The sequence below is a fragment of the Lissotriton helveticus genome, chromosome 2_2 (assembly GCF_964261635.1).
Source record: "Lissotriton helveticus chromosome 2_2, aLisHel1.1, whole genome shotgun sequence".
Lineage (NCBI taxonomy): Eukaryota > Metazoa > Chordata > Amphibia > Caudata > Salamandridae > Lissotriton > Lissotriton helveticus.
Window position 1 is genome coordinate 84724343 of NC_136060.1, and position 22020 is coordinate 84746362.

Here is a 22020-nt window from a genome sequence, read left to right on the forward strand (position 1 = left end):
TATGCTGCATAAACACAAACTGCCGAAATCTGAGACTTATTAAATGCCGCCGCTTCAGCCGGGAAAATCATTACAAACATTTTTCAAACCAATACTATAGGCGCCCACACGCTGTAAACAGCTGCAGGCTACTGCTGTAGGAGAAAGTAGTGATTTGCTGTAAAAGGGGGTTAATAACTACTTTGCGGGCTCAAGCATTTTTAAGAGATTAGGAAATACAAAAAACATACGGGCCAAAGCACTTATGAGAAACTAAAAGAAAGGACCAAACGCTTCCAAGAACAAACAAAAAGTAAAAGGAAAGAAAAGGATGTTTCAAGAGGGGGGCTAAACAGAGGGCTGCATGTCCTAATTATTACTGATGAGGCGAGAGAGATGAGTAAGTCATTTAGGCCAAGCCTGCACAAATAATTATGGTTGCAACTGTGCTGCGTCACAGTATTTTCAACAACTTAATAATTTACCAACGGACTGGACTACACTGTCTGTCAGTTGAGCGGTCCGAGCACTCCCAGATTCTCAAAGTAGACACTCAGTGGCGTTCTAATTATTCATTGTACAGTGTGTTTGCTTGAAAGTCAGACCCCGGTTATGACGCTCTGACTAAATTAAATATTTTCAACAAGGTTAACTACTGGACTACAGACCTGAGAGTGCTAGTGACAGTCTAACAGAGCGACCCATGGTCTGGGTTGGCCGCAACGAGTCACTGCTGCTCTGGCTCAGACTCCAGACTCACTCGAGCTTCATTCTTCATTAGATGCCGCAGGCACCGCAATATTGACGGCATAACAGGTAGTGGTGCGAGCGCAGTGACTGGGAGGCTGCCAAACTTATTTAGGAAACCTAAACTGCCGCCCATTAAACCCTGTATCGGCTTACAATTGGGAAAATCATTCTTGCAGTCTCCGTGACGCCATCAGGTCACGTGAATCCCGCCACGAATACAGAGCCAGCCCCCAAGTCTGGAGCAGCAATCAGTATGTCAATCAAACACTCTGTGGCTGCCGGAGCAGCGCAGTTCCGTGCTGCTTTGCTCACTACTAAATATAGCAGCGCTCCAGCGCTATAAATGCGTGACTTCGCATTTTAGTGCGGGGATGCGCACCGCCATACGAGAATGCGTTAGTATCACGCCTGATGCGTGATACTTGGCAGGGCTGCTGCTTGTTGTCTGAATGATAATGCCTCATCAAACCTGATCCCGAGGTTGCGGGCTGTGGTAATAGTGGTTGGGGGGATGTCTGCATCTTGAGGCCACCACAATCTTGGGGAAAAAAGGTTTTGTTTTCCAAATGGGAGGATTTCGGTCTTACCCGAGTGGCATTTGAAGTGATGTTTCCTCATCCTGTCAAATGTGGCGGTAAGACAATCTCTCAGATTTTCCTCTGCATTGGTGGTGTTGCTATCCAGAACGAGGATAAGCTGAGTATCGTCAGCGTAGGATATGGTGTTTATGTGGAAAGACGAAATAAGCTCTATCAAGGGGGTTATATAAAGATTAAACAATTATTCCAAACCGATAGCTCCGTTCCCCAGTCTGCATTGTCGTGTCCCTCCTTCCATATAGGGCACAGCTAATTTGCTTTGGTGTGTGTAAGCTGTATGTGCAAGAAGGTGAAAGAGATGTTATTGAGAAGTCCAAAATAGCAGTAGGATTAACATGTTGATCGAACTGATGTGTTAAAGAGCTGTCTGGGGGCTCGACCACCTGACTGGTGATGATTTGGATGAGGAGTGCTTTATTCGAAGTATTTAATGTTACCGGTGAGTAATAATTTCATTACCAAATCCCAAACAGGTAACAGATGCCCCGAGTCTTTGTTAATGTGGATCGTTTGATTTCTCAATTCAACCCCTTCTTGTGACTGCTATGCTATCATTTTTTGGCTCTTACTTAGGCGCCACGTGAGTCTTTTGTGCTGTTCGTTCCTTTGGGCATTACACACAACAATTCACCCACCAGAGGAGAACATTTGAACACAGTGATCGTTAGAAATTATGACTTTCCAAGTACTTTTCAACTTTAAAGTCCATACGTACTTGAATAATCTGCAGGGGATCAATAACCCAAAATGGTCATTCCCCCTAGAGAAAAGGTTGTATAATTGCAGGAGGAGTCTGATTTACTTCTTTCATTCAGGAATTCTACTTGAACGGAGAGAAGAAAATAAGCCAAGGTAGGGGTCATGTCTTTGTTCAGCTGATAACGGCACAGATGCGTGAAGTTAAATAAAAACAAATGTGTACAATTGATTTAGTAGTACCTAAACTCTAACAAACACAAATAGGAATGTATGCAAAATGCCCACTCACGATTATCTGTGCAGTTTCATCTCACATTGAGCATTGCACGCATGGCACGAGTCGGGGGACCACGCGGGTGGATAGCGTCCCCCCACTCATTTTACAGGGTGGACGCCGTCCGACCTGCTCAAAAGCTGGACCATGTAAAATGGCGAGTTACTTGCCTGCACGGCTGCCCCTAACTTTCTAAAATACTTACCCGCTGTCCATCTCCCAACTACAGGGCTAGCTGTCAATCCATTGTGTGTGTCAGCCCGGGTTAAGACAGCTTCCCGGGCAAACACACAGCCGCACCTGAGCACTTCACAGGTCTTTAAAAGACTATTTGCTTGTGAATGAGGTGCTGTTGTTTTTCACTCCTTCTTAGAGCCTCTGCATCACCACTCAGCATGTTGCATACCTAGCAACTCTTTGAAGCTCAATTTTGAGGAAAGAATGGAACCGGAAAAACCCAAACAGCGATGTAGAAAACGTGACTGCGCCCTGCAGACGACTTTCTCAGATTGCACAGATGCTCCAAGTCAGCACAAGGTGACGCTTAAATAAACTGGTGATAAACTGCCAGCGCGTGCAGGAAATCTATCATTCCCAGGAGCAGTCACCTCGCCAGAACTGAAAAAGGGCGCTTTCTGTTTGCAGACCCTCTGCACCACAATAAAGCCTTTGAAAATATTCCGATTTCATGATGAAGAGATTTAGGCCTGGGGAGAGCCACCACAGAGGGAGCTGATGAATAGAAAGCAAGGAATCTGTGGCAGGAGCGGCTGGGGGGGGTTCCAAAAAACGAGGTAAATACAGAGAGGAGGAAAATTAATTAAGGAGGGAGATGTGGTCAAGAGATATATGGAGCAAGGAATAAAAAACTGTGGGGCAGATTTACAAGCTCCTTGCGCCACTTTTCTGTCACTTTTAACATGGGAAAAGTGACACAAAGTTGGCGCAAGAGCCTTGTAAATCTGCCCTCTGAGACTAGAAGTAATGCGGCGAATAAATTGCAGCGATGAGGGAAATGTAGAGAGGCAAGAGATGAAGCGAGAAAGAAAAACTGTGAAGAGAAATAATACGAGGTGTTGTTATTTTCCATGCTATCCAGCTGCTGGCCTATAATTCATGAAAGACAGCACGGAGAGTCACTTAAAAGTGGGACAATTTACTGTATTTATCCACTTTAAACACATTGGGGCAGATTTACAAGCCCCTTGCGCCTCATTTACACCGCCGTTGCGTCACTTTTGTGACTCAGCGGCGTCGCAAATCCTGCACCATGGTGAAGGCTACTTACAACGTGACGCATCTGGGAGATGCGTCACGTTGTAAAGCCTTGCGCCACAAATAGACGTTCCTGCTTTCACTCAGTCACTTTTAGGCCAATGCTGCGTGAAAACCCTGCGCCTGCTTGAAGCAGCAGGAATGAATGATAGGATTGAATATTCATTTTTTTTGTAAATAGACTTGATGATCGCATTGTCAAGAGGACTCTTCAGATCCCCACCAACAATTCAAGAAAATAATCTATATTAGTGTGATATTTTTTATGTAGTTTTGATCATGTAATTAACTTTGTTATCTCATTTCATGTACATGTTTTCGTATCATACCTCTCCTCGAGAGATTAGACAGACACCGCATTCGGATGCCTCTACTTTAGCAAATATGGTCCTATACCTTACAAACTCTACATGTTGACACAAATGTTGACATTATGTTTCGCCATATGTTACTTTTGTACACTTTTTCGCCTTTTAGTTTTTTCAGGACTCATCCCTTTTTAGGGTTACTCTGACTAGTGTCACCATCATCAATAACTTTATTAACACAATTGCTCTTCCCCATAAAGCAAGCTCATTTTTGATCACATGACCTACCTCCTAGCGAGTCCTATATGCCTCGTATGTATTTGATTATTTGCATTCTATTATGTCATCGTTCATATATTATCATGCTATTCGTTAGCTGAATAAGTAATATGCACTCGATTCAGTCTCTTTTGTTTTCTTTTTTATCCCGTTTATTTTCATCACGTGATCGGCCCTTTAGCGTATGTTTCGCTTCCGGTTCAAGCTCTTTTACTCATGTCACGTGACCAGCCCCTCGGCTAGATCACTCGCGATAACTCCGTTCACAACTAGCTTCCCGTTTCTCAAACTTGGGACTCTGCACCAAGCGTTATCTCATGAACGTTATCCACAGTAAGTCTTTAGTCTTTGTAACTCCGTTTCACTTGATTATCATCTAAGCCGCTCGCTTTAGGAATTGCGCTCCACTAGCGAGTAACTTTTGTCTCACTCTGCTTCACCCGATCATGATTTACGCCGCCCGTTTTTGTAATTGACTTTTTTTTACTCTATTAGTGATCACCGCTGTTGCACCTCAGCTTTCTTTTAGTAAGCACTATGTTATTTCACCCCGATGGTTTCTCTTGATATATGTATTTGGATATCGGTCTTTCACTCAGTCACCTAGCACGCTGAACTACCTTTAAATTCTATCACACCCTCCTACTTTAGTACACACCATGGGCACACAAATAAAAGTAAAAACATGTATACATTAGTCGTTTCATTATGATAGTGACTGCTATGGTCTTGTATTATTTCATTTTTCAGACCCCTGAAGAAGGGTCAATCCACCTGACCCGAAATGCATTGGGAAACGGATAAATGTCAAATTTGCGAATATTGAAGAAAATGTTCTTATGAAGTACAATAAGAAATGAATATTTGTGCATAATAAATATTTGATGTACTATGGATCAAGCCTCAATGATTAATTCAGTATGAACTCATTAATACAGAAGAGAAGAAACCTAACAGTTTCTAGTTAAAAGTGCGCATGTCTTCGTGAGAGGGTTCTTGCCCCCCTCACACATATGTTTTCAGTACGTTAGGCACGGATAGGCACCGTGTTACAGTCGTAGCGCCAACCCAGGACAGATCAACCCAAGAGACTTGGATTACATAAGTGCAAAGGGATCACAACCTTAATTGAATCAAATTACTCCCTGTAGTGATTTCACTTCCTGCCGTGATGTCACTTCCTGTGACACCACCTAACTTGGAGAGTCCCCCCACTTCTTTTTTTATAACTTGTGCCCTGATTGCACGACTATATATGCCTTTCTAAAATTGCAATCTAAAATATTCAATTCTTGATAAGCAATGTGTTGTTGTTCTTAATTACTAGCCACGTTTATTACGATGCTAGTGTCGAGTCATTTACATTTTAGAACTGTAATGCGTGTTCTTTCTTTTAGGGGTCAGCGAGGATACGGTAGGGAATGCCTTCTTTTCGAAATAAACATGTTTTTGTTGGTGGAATATTCATGTATTTTGAGGCATGTCAGTTTCTTGTCGTTTTGAAAACAATATCACCACCCCCTGTGCTCACGAAATGACAGGTAAACATTGATATCTCATTGTGTCAGATATTTGAGGTGGTGTTCGCTTCTTAGATTCCATAGACCTAAAGGGGTTCAATTTAAAATCTGTTTATAGTCGGATTTTCAACAGCGTATATTGGATTTTAAGAGCAATGTGTTACTCCTGTCCAGCAAGTTTGAGAGATTACAGATCAAAATCGACTCCGATGACTTCTAGACCAAACTTCCTTATATTGAAAACGTTGTTGACAGCTGTAATCCCGGGCCAAGTACTAGTGATACGTCATTGTATTGCATCTTGACAGCACACAGTGTCACTCGTGTTTATTAGCTCAAACACCGGACCTTATATGGCACCAGACCATATATGACAGCACAACCCTGATAGTCCCGGGCGCCGCCGAGTGTGACAGCGACCGCTCATTTACAGACAACAAAACAAGCAATTCTAAATAGCCAATCCTGACAGGAGTACCGCAGCGGAGAGGAGCTCAAAGCACTTCCCATCCAAGTCCAAAATAACTTCATAAATGGTTGAGTTTTGGGCGTACTTCATTTCTAGAGAACAGTTCTCAGATTTGTTTATGTGTTCCGGTTAACATATTTGTTGGAATATACTGCACTGCCTTATAAAGGCATATTATGGACAATTTAGGAGCCTTTAAAATGCCTATAAAATACTGCTAATTGTGACGCACAGCTCTGTGTAAGAACGCACATACTGAAAGCACAGTGGAAAAGATATATCTATTGTCCTTCATGTGCACTACATTTTGGATATGATCCTTCCTTGACATTCCACCCTGTGGCCCTCAGGCTCCTTCGCCACCATGCAGGGGCCACAGGGCTCCTTTCACTCAGGACAGCTTGATCACCAGTTGCCGGTCTCCTCCTCTTTCGGATGCAATTGTTCACCTAGGGTGAGGATATTCAATCTTTTTTAAGAAATCATAAAAATGAGTTGTTATCCTCTAAGGTGCAGTTCCCATACCTCTGTACAACAAAGTTCAACTATTTTCCGTTGCGTAAGCTGCCCAAAACTTGTTTTTATGAAATTGTTAACTATTTCCAGGAAAACTGTTTCATCCCTTCCACTCAGTGCCAAGAATACTTTACTTACAATTGATAGCTTAGCTCGTCATAACATAACATAGCATATCATAGCATAAGATAAGATAACATGGCATAACAGCATAGTATAGCATAACACAATATAACATAACATAGCAAAGCATAGCATAACATCACATGACATAACAACATAACATAATATGATAGCATCAATTATTACTCTCCTCATGACACACACAACACAAATGAGACAGCACGACCACATGCATAACACAATATACATCATGCAGCAAAAAACACACAAGAGAAAACATCACTCAAAATAGAATTTTATTATTGAGGAGTAAAATTAGGTATTGTTGTGCAGTTCTTTTAAATCTACATATCAATTCCACATGCAACAGTGCAGCAAAATAAGCATAGCTAGCTCTAAAAGTTGGCCAATTGTGACGTTTGAACATTGCTTACATGTGTCTAAAATTCGCTCTGGATATGGACAAGGGCAGGGTCAGACTGGGATCACAAATTGGAGCGGGCACCCTAAAGAAAATGTGACTCCTATTCGCCGTTTGCATTCATTCGCAAAATATTTGTTAGTCTGTGTGACAGGGTTAATTGTTGGAGAGATTTAGGGTAAATGAATTACCTGCCAATAGCCAGTTAGATCCGGTGAGGAACACTCATCTCATTGAGCCAGCTCTTGGGACTATTGACAGATCGTTTGATAGCTGATAAATTTGCAGCATGATTGAGTCCAAAAGTGTACTATTTTTAAATGAGCCATTGCAATGGAGCTACTGCTTTAAGTGGGATGAAAATGATGAATGGGGTCTCTACAATGGTTGTGACCAAAAATAAAGTAGCTAAGAATCTTTTATAAGAGACACATTAATGAGACTATGGACGTGGCCTAAAATGTAAGCTCAGATTCTGAGTTTTCTACGCATGCCACCTATTCAGTATTTGAATAGCTCTGTTGTTAGTGAGTGCAAATACATCACAGAAGTGTCGTGAGCCACCCGGCCGGTAAGTTATACACCGCATGCAGTCGATGGGCGAGTGTGGCCAGAGGATTTAAAGAAAGATGTCAAGGCCGCTGGTGGTCAGAGCACGCTACCAGCAAATTGTGATGGCATCATTCTCTAGTTGCCTGTGTTCCTTAGCTGTTATGACCCACCAGACAGGCCCGAATACAAACGGGGCTCACAAGAAGGAACATATAAAACAAGTGAGACCATTTGACTTTACAATCGATTATTAGCACTGATTTCTATGAATATCATATACACGAGTATTCTTCCCTTCACATCTCTTTCCACTACAGTATCCCTCACTCTGTCAGTTGCTTACACTCTTTTCTCCTCATATCTCTTTCTAAAGTTTATCTCTAACAAAATGTCTCACACTTCATCTTCTGCTCTTTTCATACTTTTATTTGTCACCTCCACTTCCCCATCCCCTCTATTTCTCACACACATATACAGAAATGCTGCATTTCTTTACCCTCTATGTTAATGTTTTGAAAGCAGTATTTGTGTACCAACTTTATGTACTTTGACCTAAAATGGTAATTCTGATTGACAAAGATATCGCTATTCCTAGTGCTCTCACCAGACAAGCAAAGATTGGATGAGTGTAGCATCTATATGATCCACTGACAGGCACTGCAAAAAACACACACTGCCTTCAAACTCATCTCTAGAGCTATAAATCATGCCCCACATTGAGCATGCATAACGGTGTTACACTTGTCTAATCTGGCCTCACTGCTGAGAGCACAGAGAATAGTTGTATATTTGCCAAGGGTCAACAGTAGTCCTCGTGCAAGGACTACCGTTGACCCTCATGTGATCCATTCCTGTCATGGGCACCAGGTCCTGGCACACAAGTGGGGCAGTGTTTGTAATGTGACAGGTGGGGGAGCACTGGGTGGTGGGAAGTTTGTGGATCCCTGCACATTCCTGTTGTTCAAGTCACAGGCATGCAAGTAACATTTGTGTTTTTACTCAAGGTTTCACCTTTTCTGGGTATTCAGCATAACAAAACATCGGGGATCCACACAAGTGACATCTCCCGTAACTTCTTTGATGTCTACTCTTCAGAAATGTCTGAGTTTGGTAGATTTCCCTACATGGTTGCAGACCCCATCACTAATTAGTACGACTGCCATAATTATGACCACAATACGTTTTGGGCCCTTACGTGTTGTGGGCAGTTGGCCCACACACACAAGTGAAGTAGCACTTTATCAAGAGGCCTGGGGTAATGTGGTCTGGTAGGAAATTTCTATTGTCCTGGTAATCCTAAAAAGACATGTGAGGAAAATGTGACCTTTTTGCTATATTTGAGGTTTGCAGGTGATTTTGGGTAAGAAAACGTTGGGCAATCCACACAAGCCACACCTCTCTGGACTCCCCCGGGTGCCTAGTTTTCGGAAATATCTGAGTTTGGTAGGTACCCTTTGATGGCCACCGAGCCTGGGTCCAAAAATATAGGTGCCCTGATGCAAAATCAAGTTGGTTTGTGATAGAAATGTTTTATATCTGCACAATACATTTTGGCCCTTCCCTGTGGCAATCACTAGGCCCACCCATACAAATGAGATCTTGGGGAAACGCTAGGTGGCACGACATTTGTGGTTGTCTGCCAATTGAAAGAGTTTTCCTCAGAAACACAAGGAAAATGTGTTTTTTTAGTCAAAGTTTGAGTTTTGCAGGGGATTCTGGGTATAAAATCCTGGTGAGAACCACACAAGTCACCCCAACCTGGACTCCCCCGGATGTCTAGTATTGGAAAACGTGCTGATTTAGTAGTTTTCCATAGGTGCCGGCTGATATAGGCCCAAAAATTGCCATGAAAAGGCTACCGGAAATGGACTTTGGGAACCCCAAGCAGGGCTTCCGTCCCCTGTGGGACACTATAGAGTGGCACTGGGGGCACATATGTACCCCATGTAAATTCATGTACCATGTGCCAGGCACCACATGGTGCCTGGCACAGAATGTATGGATGTGCACACAGTGCTCTTTTCCCTCGGCCGCAGAGCACCCAACAATGTAAAAGAACACTTTTCCAAACACCAGTACTGGGGTTTTATCCTAATCGGTTGGTCGATCCTCCGCCTGCTTGTCAGCTAGTCTGCTTACTGATGTGATAGCGGGCGTTGTTCCAACCGGACATTATCATAATGAGGCCCACAGTCTTTCAGTGGTAAAATGTGTGGTGTCTACATTGCGTTTCACACCCTTTGATTTCATGGACACTTGGCCTACCCATACAATTGAGGCATTGTTGTTCTCGGGAAACATGTGGAAACTCTAAGTGGTAGGAAATGTGTGGGTGCCTGCAGATTACAGGACGTTTTGTCCCAGAAATGCCAGGAAAATTCGTTTTTGTAGGCAAAGTTAAGCTTTGCAGGGGACTGTGGATAAAAAACCTGGTGGGAACCACACAATGCAGCCCACTGGGAACCACCCAGGTGTCGAGTTTTCAAAAAATGTGATAGTTTGGTAGGTTTCCCTAGGTGCCGGCTCAGCTAGGGCCCAAAGTCAACATCATACGCATACTGCAAAAAACACATAGGGGCTCATTATGATGGTGGAAGGCTCGCCACTGCCAGCCGTGCGGTAGTGGGCCCTCCGCCATCAGACAGTGATTTCCCCAGCCAAATTAGGATGGTGGGGGAATCTGACCGCGACCGTGGTGGGCTCAAAGACCGCCCACCACTGGTCTGCCAAAGGAAATCATTCCGATTGCCTGGCGGAGTGCTCAGCATCTTTAAAATGGTGGCGGTGCCTAGCAGGCACCGTCTGCCATATTACGATATTGCATCCCTGCCAGCCGGTGTACTGTGGTGAAACCGCCATTCACAGGCTGGCGGGGATTGCATTTGGGGGCCCATTGCAGGCCACCCTTGTTTGGGGAGGTGGTGGGTGCACTGGGGTGGTACCCTTGGCATTTCTATGCGCTAAGTGGCAGGCACCGTGTGGTGCCTGCCAAGTAGTGCATGGAAATGCAAGACATGGCTGTTTAGCATTGCGGTGAGTGCTGCAGACAGCATCACCCGCCACAATATTAAATGGCCCGGATGCGACCGCCATGGTGAAGGTCACCTCGTAATCTGTGATGTGGGACCGCTGCCTTACAGGCGGCCGTTCCTAGTCACCGCTACGATGGCGGGTGGACTGTAATCCGCCCGCCATCGTAATGACCCCCATAGTTTTCTTGTGAAAAAAATGTCATGTGTCTACTATGCGTTTAGCGCCTTTTCATGTGATGAGCAGTACCCATGCAAATGAGGCACCATGTTTCTTGGCGGACTTGGGGGCATGCTGGGTGGTAGGAAATTTGTGACTGCATGCAGATTTCAGGACTTTATCCTCACAGAAATGCAAGGAACATGTGTTTGATAAGCAAAGTTTGAGCTTTGCAGGGCTTTCTGCATAAAAACCCCACCCTGCACTCTCCCAGGTGTCTAGTTTTAAAAAAACATGCTGGTCTGGTAGGTTTCCCTAGCTGTTGGCTGAGCTGGGGTCCAAAAACCACAGCTAACCACATTGCAAAAAACACATAGTTTTTCAGTGGAAACATGTGATGTGTCTACATCGCATTTGGCACCTTTTTGTGTCATGGCCACTTTGCCTAGCCACACAAGTGTGACACTGTTTTTCCTTGGAAGACATGGAGAAATACTGGATGGTAGAAAATGTGTGACTGCCTGCAGATTCTAGGTTTTTTCCTCACAAAAATGAAAGGAAAGTTTGTTTTTTAGGCACAGTTTGAGCTTTGCAGGTCATTCTGGTTCAAAAAAGCTTGGTGAGGACCATGCCAGTAGCCCCAGCCTGGACACTCCCGGGTGTTTAGATTTTAAAAAACGTGCTGGTCTAGTAGGTTTTCCTGGGCGCTGGCTGAACTGGGGTTCAAAAACCAAAGCTACCGACATTGCAAAAAACACATTGTATTTCAGTGGAAAAATGTGATGTGTTTTTTATGCAAAGTTTGAGCTATATTAGGGAGACTACATACTTTGCACTTTAACGCCCGGCAGTTGATCAATTCCACTCTTTACTTCTTTTTATACATTGGGGGACCACAAACTGTACTCTTTGCACTTCAGTGTTGGACTGTTGATCTTTCATACAGTCTACTTTTTAACCCAATTTCTTCAACAAAATGTAACCATTGTTATTCTTTTTACTTCTGTCATTTATGTTTCTGAATAGGAGTTGTTATTCTTTTAATATTTTTGTTACTCCCTGGTATGGTTGGTGCCCCAAAATCCACAGCTAGCCACCTTGTAAAAAAAACATGCATTCTTCTGGGTGAAATGTGATGTCTCCTATGTCATGTTTTGGGGTGTTTTGTGTTGCAGGTGCAAGGCCCAGCCACACAAGTGTGATACCATTAATATCAAGGGACATGTAGGAATACAGATTGTTAAAGCATTTGTTATTGCCATTTGAATATCTCTACGTTTGTGTCTTTCAAATGTAAGCAAGTGTGTAACACAGAAAATATTTTACAAAATGCCCTTTGAAACATATGCCAGTGTGTGTACCCATACATTCAGTGATGTACAAACAACCACTGCTCTTAACTTCACTATCTAGTGTACATTTCAGAAATTACAGAGTTTCCATTCATACCCATTTTTTTGGAGGACCTACAAGCCGTATATTTTCCCAAAACCAGAAAAGTCCAGCAGATGTAATGGTTTATTGCTTTCGAGAATCTGCCATAGTAAGAAGTCACAGATGAAAACGTAGAAGCAAATTGCTGCTTTTTCAACTCAATTTCAATGTTTTTTTTTACTTCAACTGTTACTATGTAGAGTGAAACCTTGAAGGATCTACACAAATGACCCCTTGCTGAAATTCAAAATTGTGTCTAGTTTTCAGAAAATGTATAGCCATCCAGGATCCACCATGGGGTTCATACCCATTTCCACCGCAAAATGGAAGGAGGTTGAAAGCACAAAAAATATGAACAATGGGCTATTTTCCAGTAAAATATCAAAACTGTGTTAAAAAATTTGTTTTTCTGAATCAAGTTTGCCCGTACCTGAATGCTGGGAAGATGGCGATTTTATCAATGCAAACTTTTGTTTATGCCATTTGTAGGATAACAGGCGCTTTCTTTATTCCACATTTTTCCCCCAATAAACAAAATATTCATATTTTGGCTAATTTCTCAGCCTCCTCATGGGAAGCCACAAACTCTGGGTATCCCATAAAATCCCCAGCATGTTGGAAAAACAGGATACAAAATTGGTGTGAATAGCTTGTGTGGAAAAAAAAATGATGGAGCCCTAAGTGTGAACTACCCCAATTAGCCAAAAAACGGCTGAGCACTTGGTGGGCTAAGGCCAAGCAGGTAAGGGGTTAAGGTGGCTTTTGACCCGAACATTTCCTTGAGGAGCTGATCCTTAAAGACACGCACTTTTAAAATAGTAATGCTTTAAAAAAATCTGAGAATGTTCTTTCTTTACACTAGAAAGTTGAGAAAAACTTCATGTTCAAACTTTTGCAGTTTCTCAATCCCTTTGGATAAGGGCCAATGGGAGTTCACCGCACTGTTATTCGCTCACTCTTTAAATCCATTCCTAATTGCTTGTCACTCATTTATCAGAGCCCTCACATTCACATGTCAGACCTGAACGAAAGGTGCAATATGGAGGATGAAAGTTCATGTGAACGGTAAAAGTGATGTTTAACTTTCAATTTAAATCTATTTGTCAGTGACGTAGTTCCCACTGCGGGTCTGGTCAGTAATCGCAAGAACCCTTGTACGATGGCCGTTGTTAGATTGTTGCAAACTGAAGCTGTGAAGAGGAAAAATTACCTTTCTGAAATGTCAATTTCTTTTGTATTTTCCTGTGGCAAACCGTTGATTACGCTCGCTAAATATCACAGCTAAACTGAGCAATTTTCTTGATGCTCCCTTTCTGGAGGATGATTGATGTCTTTCACGACATCATGCTTTGGTGGCTGCCAACGATTACTAACATTTAAAGTACGGATGTGCTTTAGAGTTTGTAATAAAATGCACATACTTTGACGGGGTTCCAGTTTTGCATGTTCGTAACAGGATAAAATAGAATTCAGCAAAAGGTGGGACTATTGTGCACTCTACTTTCACAACTTCAAATCAAAATATTTATTTCTTGACAAAACGTGTATCAATCAAATTTTTATTTAAAGATACTTCTAAAGAACGCCATTTTATTTTACATGGTGTCGTTTTTATGAGAACTTTCTCATCATCATCTGCTGTTTATTTTGACGGCTTCAGGGTTGGTAAAAACGACCATGATTTTACCTTAAAAAAGCTCTTCCATTCCAGTATTCACCAAGTTCCTGTCGATCATGTTCAGTAATTTTACATTCTCTAATTTACATTGTAAACTTCTTTTTCTATATCATGAGTGTGTATTCTTTACTTCGTATATCTTATTGTCTGCTCTATGTCCAATAAGAGCCTGATTAATTATAGGTGATCTTCATTATGTCTAGTTTACCCTCCAGATATGATGCATTTTCCAAACGGTTCACATATCTAGAAAAGCTGAGGAAAGCAAAAAAAGAGACATATAGGGCCATATGTATCAATGTTAGGTTTTGCGATTCTCAAATCACGGAATTTTGAGAATCGCTATTTGAGAATCGCAAAACGCTATGTATGTAGGATTTGCAATAAATTTTGCGAATCCTACATATTCCTTAATTACGAATATCATAGGAAAGGCCCATAGGAAAGAATAGGAAGACATTCTCAATTTGCGATTCTCAATTAGAGAATCGCAAATTGAGAATTCAATTTCATGTGTGGAAGGGTGTCAAAAGGACACCCTGTTGCACCCCTGAAATGAGCATGGGTGCACATGTGGCACACATACATGCCCTATGGGCATGTGTGTCCGCCACATGCCACTTTGGAAAATGCAAACTTGTGCATTTTTGGAAGAAATCGCAAATTACCACCAACCTGTAGTTGATGGTGCTTTGAAATTCCTTATGCCATATTCACACAACTTGGGTGCTTCATACAATGCATTTGCAAAATAAGGAATCGCAAAAGACAGTTGTGCTGTCATACATAGCACCAGGCCAAATTGCGTTCGCAAACACTGAAACTCTGCAAATTTTGGTGTTTGCAATCACAATTCACCTTGATACATATGGCCCTTTGTGCAATGCGCAAATTAATTTCATTCACTGGAAATATTGGGGCACATTTCAATCTATCATTTTTTGTCCACTGTGCCACCTCAGACAGAAACCAGTCTTGGTCCTGCTCCAGTAGGAACAGTACAGCCCAAAAACAAAGGCCAGGTCTTGTCAAAATAGGAACACAAGCAATCACAATCAGGTATCAACCACTGTGAGTAGGATGCCTTTTGAGTCTTATGGCACAGTTGATCCTGTGGAAGTGGTTTGTTTCAGAGTGAAACCCTTTTACTACAACTTGTCCATTTCTGGTATGCAAAAAATCAATTCATCAGGTCAATTTTTTCATCATATAACTCTTGATAATTACACAACCTTCTAACAACTGTTTCCAATATCACATAAGTCCTCCGGATCTTGCATTGAGCTATAAGGGACTAGAATATCCAGGGAATGAGCAATTATCCTATGAGGACCTGAAATAGATAATTGTTGTTTCAAATTGATGTTTCCCCCTCACTTAATACTTTTATCAGCTATGAATATAGATTTCTAGAGACAAAGAATATGACCAAAAGAATGAGACAGAATTGATAGAGGTATAAACATTTTTTTAATGCCTCAAGAATGCAGTAAAATCAGAAATACATTTTAAAATCAGATTTAATGACAAGTGAAGATTGCAAAGAAAACAACACAGTATATGAAATTTCGGGTTCAGTGATGTACATACAAACCAATCAATGTTGTTTCAGGTTCTGTGCTCAAGAAATCAGTTTGTGTCCGTATGTAGCTCTGATTGCCACATCAGGAGTCAGAATAACTTCTAAGCTGAGAAAGTTTATCTCCCTGTGCCCACTTGCCAGCCGGCAATAGAGCAGGGTAAAGTCTCAGTTTGCTTAAAGTTCCGTTCATTAGAGTCACTCAGAATGAGCGATTTAGGCAAGGTAAAGGAAAAACTTGTGATAAACAACATGTGTGGATCAAAGAAAACCCGACAGAATATCAAGCAAGGAAAAATCAGACAGACAGCCATTCAGCCCCAGACTCCTCCTTAATTTGGGCAATTATACTCCGTCTTTCCGCAGCGAACCCCTCTTGCTGCTGCATTTATTGTCACTTTAATTGGGGCTAGGCTTTCCTTTGAGTAGATCTTTGAGTGTGGTATTCCCATAGACCAGCCTTGAGAGCACTGAACATTTCACCACTGTTTTGATGGTCTCTTAGCAGTATGAAGGATTTTAGTTTTCTTACAAATTAAATTTCTGGTTGTAGGTTGAATGTGAGCTTGCACATTTAGATTTGAGTCTAGTGTGATGCATAGTGTATTTATGGAGTCGCAGATTGACCAGCTGCAGTTTAGTGATTTGATGTTAAGGGTGAAGGGGTTGCAGTTGCTGGGATCTAAAGGGTGGGGCGAAAAAAAAGAAATTGGTTTTCTGCAGATTTAGTTTAGTTCCTTCTTCTTCACATTGTATTAGATGTTCTTAACACTTTCTGTAGTCACTCTGTTAATTCCAGTAGCCAAAACCTGTTTTGGTCATTAGGTACATAAACCTTTGACTTCATCAGGGCTATTTGTACTTTTAACTGACTCTAACGATGTATCGTTGAGAAACATAAATCAATCTCTTGTTGATAGGGAAGGAATATTCCTCCTCCCGTGCATATTTATTTTACATTTTGCTAGAGTATCATCAACATATAACTTGTGCTTGTGTCGGATAAGGAGAGTACACCAATATTGCATGTGTACTAGCGTGGTGACCCATATGGAATAGAAATATACACAAGAGGAGGAATTTTTCTTCTATTTTAATACTGATCCATGAGAAAACATGAGATTGATTTATATTTCTCCTAATGACGAAACATGTAACAAAGAACAAAGAAATGCTACTGTACTCATGGACTATTATTCTGGACATTGGTTTGCTCAGGGGCCACATTAATTCAAGATGGATAGTGTTTGGCTCCTTCCTCCAAAGTCACTCCATATGTCTTAGCTGTCTTCGTGTATTGTTTATATTTTAGTTGAACCACAGCACTGACGTATTTTTTCTTTTGCCTTTTTGGATGTAATCGAGCAGCATTCCAAACTATGACAGTAATACTGATGTTGCAGAGGTGAGTCATTTTTGAGCCAATGTTTTATCTGTCCGAGGTGCCAAGGTTGTTTTGCAAAGCCTCACCAGTTCTGTTCTGATAATACTGCTATAATCCCTTATCCGCATTTTTCCCTTCTTGTTTGACCCTTGATTTTAGTTTCTTGTGCAGAGATTAGGCAAACAATTTGATGGTGGTCAGACCAGTCTGTTGAGGTGATGTCTAGCATGTTCCCTGGTCCTGGTTTGGGGATGATGAAGTCAAGTGTGACACCTTTGTTGTGGGTTGGCCCATTGCGTGCTTGAATCATGTCAAGATCGCGGAGCAGGTTACTGATTTCAGCCCCTGTGGGGTCTCTGTCATTATTCCAGTGCAAGTTGATGTCCCCTAAAAATATTGTATTAGTGGCTGATGTATTATTAATTGTAATCGTTTCTATAAGTTGCTCTAGGAATACTGTGTTGTTACCCTGTGGATGGAAGAAAAGGAGTGTTTTTGCTATCAGTTGCTTTTAAGCTTGATTTCAGCTCCCAAGAGTTCAAACAATGTACTCTCTAGCAAAAGTGAATTTACGGTTAGGGAGTTTCTATAAATAATAGCAAGATCTTCCCCCTGCTTCAATGTGCACCCTAGAAATAAGATGGCAACATCTGGGGAGATCAGAAGGTGCAGTATTGGATCTGCGATTGGGTTGAGCCATGTTTCAGTTAGGAAAAGAAAATCCAGGTCATGTGTTAAGACCACATCTGCTACATCAGTTGCATGTCTTGCAGCTGATCTGCAATTGTACAGCCTGCATTTCAGGTTTGTTACTATTTTGTTTTTCCTATAGTAGACATTGTGTTGTTGCAATTGGGATCAGGTTATTGTGATTGACTTGAAGAGGGTTGTATCAGTTTTTTGAAATTGGATGTTTTGACGATCAGGATGTTGGCTTTTGCGTCAAGTGAGGATTGCTGTGGACCCTGATAGCACATTAGCAGAGTGTTTAAATCTTCTTCTGAGAGGTGATTGCTCATTCTTGTTGGCCGGGGAAGCTTGTTAACTCGGAGAGTTTTGAGTCTGTTGTTCTAGATAGTTTTACTGCAAGATGAGGAGTTGATGTGCTCGTAGAGAGAGTGTACATCTTCACCTGGATGAGTAGAAGATTGTTGACTTTCTTCTTGAACCATTCTATATCTTCCCTGAGCAGTTGTGAGTTGTTGTTGATTCTGTTTGCAGGGAGTTTATGTGGTAGGCACTGACAATAACATTATCGTTCTGTGTGATTGTTTGCAATTTGTTGTGACCTGTCTGCGTTTTTGTTTCTATCACTGGTTCTTTGTCTGTGGGCTGTTTCTTGGTCACTAACCCACTTCCTGCTGTTGAGTAGTTGCTTCTTGGACTGAGAGAGCTGTTTGTAGGAGGGTCTAGTTGGGATCTCTGTGGGTACTGTGTAAACTGTAGGGCTATGATTGTCATTGGGTGTAGTTCTTTGGACCGAGTTAGTAGGTCTAAGTTAATGATCAGGAGGCAGGATATGTTCCTTGGGCACTGATCCACTTCCTGTTGATGAGTAGTTGGCTCTCAGGCTGTGGGAGCTGTTTATTGAAAGGACTAGTTGGTGTTTCTGTGGGGCTGTGTAGACTACAGGGCTCTGATTGCCATTAGGTGTCTGTCTTTGGTCAAAGTTAGTAGGTTTCAAGGATTGTATGACTATATTCCGCATGATATGACTCATACCATCACAACACATTTTTAAGTCTGCAAATACCATAACTCTGCAATTTTTTATAACGAAGCAATGACAACTAAAAATGTATTTTATCATGTAAAACTACATTCATCACGCATTTCTGTACAATGTTTGCTTTCACAACGAAAAATAGGGGTTTTGGGTGGGTAAGTAATATAAAAAGTACTCGAGTACTGGCACGGGATAGTGAAAAAAAGGGTTTTTGGGTGGGTAAGTAATTTAAAAAGTACTCGAGTACTAGCATGGGATAGTGGGAAAATAGGGGTTTTGGATGTGTAAGTAATTTAAAAAGTGCTCGAGTACTGTCACGGGATAGTGAAAAAAATAGAGGTTTTGGGTGGGTAAGTAATTTAAAAAGTACTCGAGTACTGGCACTGGATGCTGGAAAAAATTGGGGTTTTGGGTTGGTACGTAAATTTAAAAGTACTCGAGTACGGCAAGGGATAGTGGGAAAAATAGGGGTTTGAGTGGGTAAGTAATTTAAAAAGTACCAGAGTACTGGCACGGGATAGTGAGAAAAATAGGTGTTTTGGGTGGGTAAGTAATTTAAAAAGTACTCGAGTACTGGCACAGGATAGTGTAACAAATAGGTGTTTTGGGTGGGTAAGTAATTTAAAAAGTACACGAGTACTGGCACGGGATAGTGGTAAAAATAGGGGTTTTGAGTGGGTAAGTTATTTAAATAATATTCAAGAAGTATTTAAAATAATGAATACGTCATCCTTATTAATATTTTTAAAAAACAAGAAATAAGACTGTGATTTGACAGCAGGCATTTTTTTTTTTTTTTTGCAGAAACATATTTGAGAATAGAATCGTCTTTGTGATTAAGTGCCATACATTTTGTAATAAATATTAGTCGAGAATTAATATTTAAAAAGGTTTTTTTTTTAAATAGGCAATAAAAGAATTTAATAAAAAAAATCGATTAAACAATTACTAGAAAATTAGATTAAAAATAAACTTATAAGAACGGAAAGTATTAACATTCAAAAAACATCTGAGACGAGAAAACAAACACAGTAGATTAAAAAAGAGTCCATTGGGTGTGGCTTGGACGGCAGTGGAAATGGCCGCCTAATCTGTTCCCTGCCGCATAGGAGAGCGACTTCTTTTTCCCCAGGAGATCACCACAAAGTGCCAAGACCTGCCAGTGACTGATTCTTCCCCCCGCCCGACCCAACAGGGATCACCTGGAAGCAAAACCAGAGCATGAGGTGACGGGGAAATGCCTCTTTCAGGCCCCGGGCTAAAGCGTGCGTGCAGCCACCTCGTGTTGTCCTAACATGGTGCTGGACTCAGGGATCCTGAGAATTGACCGCTGCGAGATGCCACCCACCCGCTGCAAAAAGTACCTGCTTCACTGCATTGATGACGCTGCCGAGGTGAGCCCATCTCCGCACAGCCAGACGCGTGATGATCCTGCAACTTTCCTGCAATCCCCACCGGTCTCGTGCCTCCGCTCTGCCATGCCTGCCCTAGCAATGGAGAACACCTGCATGCCGTCGGCTGGATCCGGTGCCTGTAACGACACTCCAGCTAGCAGTCCCCTCATAGCAGCACTTTAAAGTGAGCCTGCCCATCTCGCGCTATCAGCGCTATCAGGGACAAGTCTGCCTGCTTTCCACCTTGGCCCCCACAACACCCGGGACTGTACACCGACTCGCCTGACTTCAAAATGGCGGCGGTTCAGACACAGAAATAGCGCGTGGCTGGGGAAAACACCAACATTATAGTGAGCTTTGTATATAGCCATTGGGACTAATTCTATGCCACTGGAGCTGGTACTAAATTAGTTACTGACATTAATTTAGCCACTGGAATTAAGCACTGTTCACTGAAACTGAATAACTGGAATACTGTACACTGAATGACTGTATACTGAATACTGCCATTACCACTGTCACTGGAACTAAACTTTGTGTCCATATTTGCGGAGATCAGCGAATAATAGCGGACAATTCCGGATGACAGCATTAACAGAGGCATCTGCTGTTTGTCATGACATGACATGAATAGGAGTTAAGTTCGATCCAGCAATATGGTGATTGTGATGCAGGAAGTCCGTTGTATAGTGCAGTGAGACATCTGAGAGACGCCAACTACTGTCAAGGGGCAGTGTCACTACCACTGTCAAGGGGTTGGTGAGGCAGTGAGGCAGTGGAGAAAGATTCCTGTAAGTAACCTGAATCCTGAAGCAATATACTGCCGCAAGGTACACCCTGTACTCATCCTGCGTGCTCACTTAAACCTACACCCTGCACACTTACTAAACCCGGTTACTCCCACAGACTAACCTAACTCTCTGGGGCTTGTTTCCACCGTCAAACCGGAAGTAATCCGCCCTAAAGCCAGTCTTGCCCGCAAACCTGATAAAATGGCAGAGAGGGAAGACAAAAAGAACAACAAGAAAGTGCGGGCTGAACCTTCCATCTCGGAATCGCCCATCAAAGCAAGAGCGGACCTCAACAGCACATTAGACATGATCCTCAAAAAGCTGGCAGAGGTCCATGACCTAGCCAAATCTAAAAAAAGTAAAACCGACACCATGCAGCTTGAACTCACTGCGATAAGGGCGGACATGAACTCAGTACACAAAAGCATCAGTGAGGCAGAACAGAGAATAAGCAATGTTGAGGATAAAGCAAACCTTTCATCCAAGACTATATTACAACTTCAAAAGACTACCGACACCCTTAAATGTCAGGACGCGGAATTGGAGGATAGGAACAGGAGGGGAAATGTACGCATTTTTGGGGTGACTGAAAATGCGGAGAAGGACACTGAATCCTGCGTTGCTTTCTTGGAAGTGTGGATCCCGGCTGTCACAGGTATCACTTTTAATCACAGGATACTGACCTTCGTCCTCCAAGGGAAAAAGGGCCCTTGACCCTTGATCTGCAAGCCATTGCGCTTCCAGCACACCGAAGCTATCTTGCAATACGCCAGAAACAACCACTATGTCACCTGGGAGGGCCATTGAATTACGTTCACTCAGGACTACTCCAAGGACACTGTTGGGATCCGAAAAGGCTTTCTATCTCAGAGAGAAAGGTTGAAAGCGAAAGGACTACAATTCACATTCGCAGGTCCAGCGAAATTTAAGATCATAGTCCACGGCAAGCCTCGTATCTTCTCTGACCCTCGCGATCTCGCCCAATACCTGGAAGACTCACCTCCACAATCAATGGACTCCTTGAGTAGCTCCTCGAACAAACGGAAGACAGACGCACAAGAAACTTCTAACCCCAGCACAG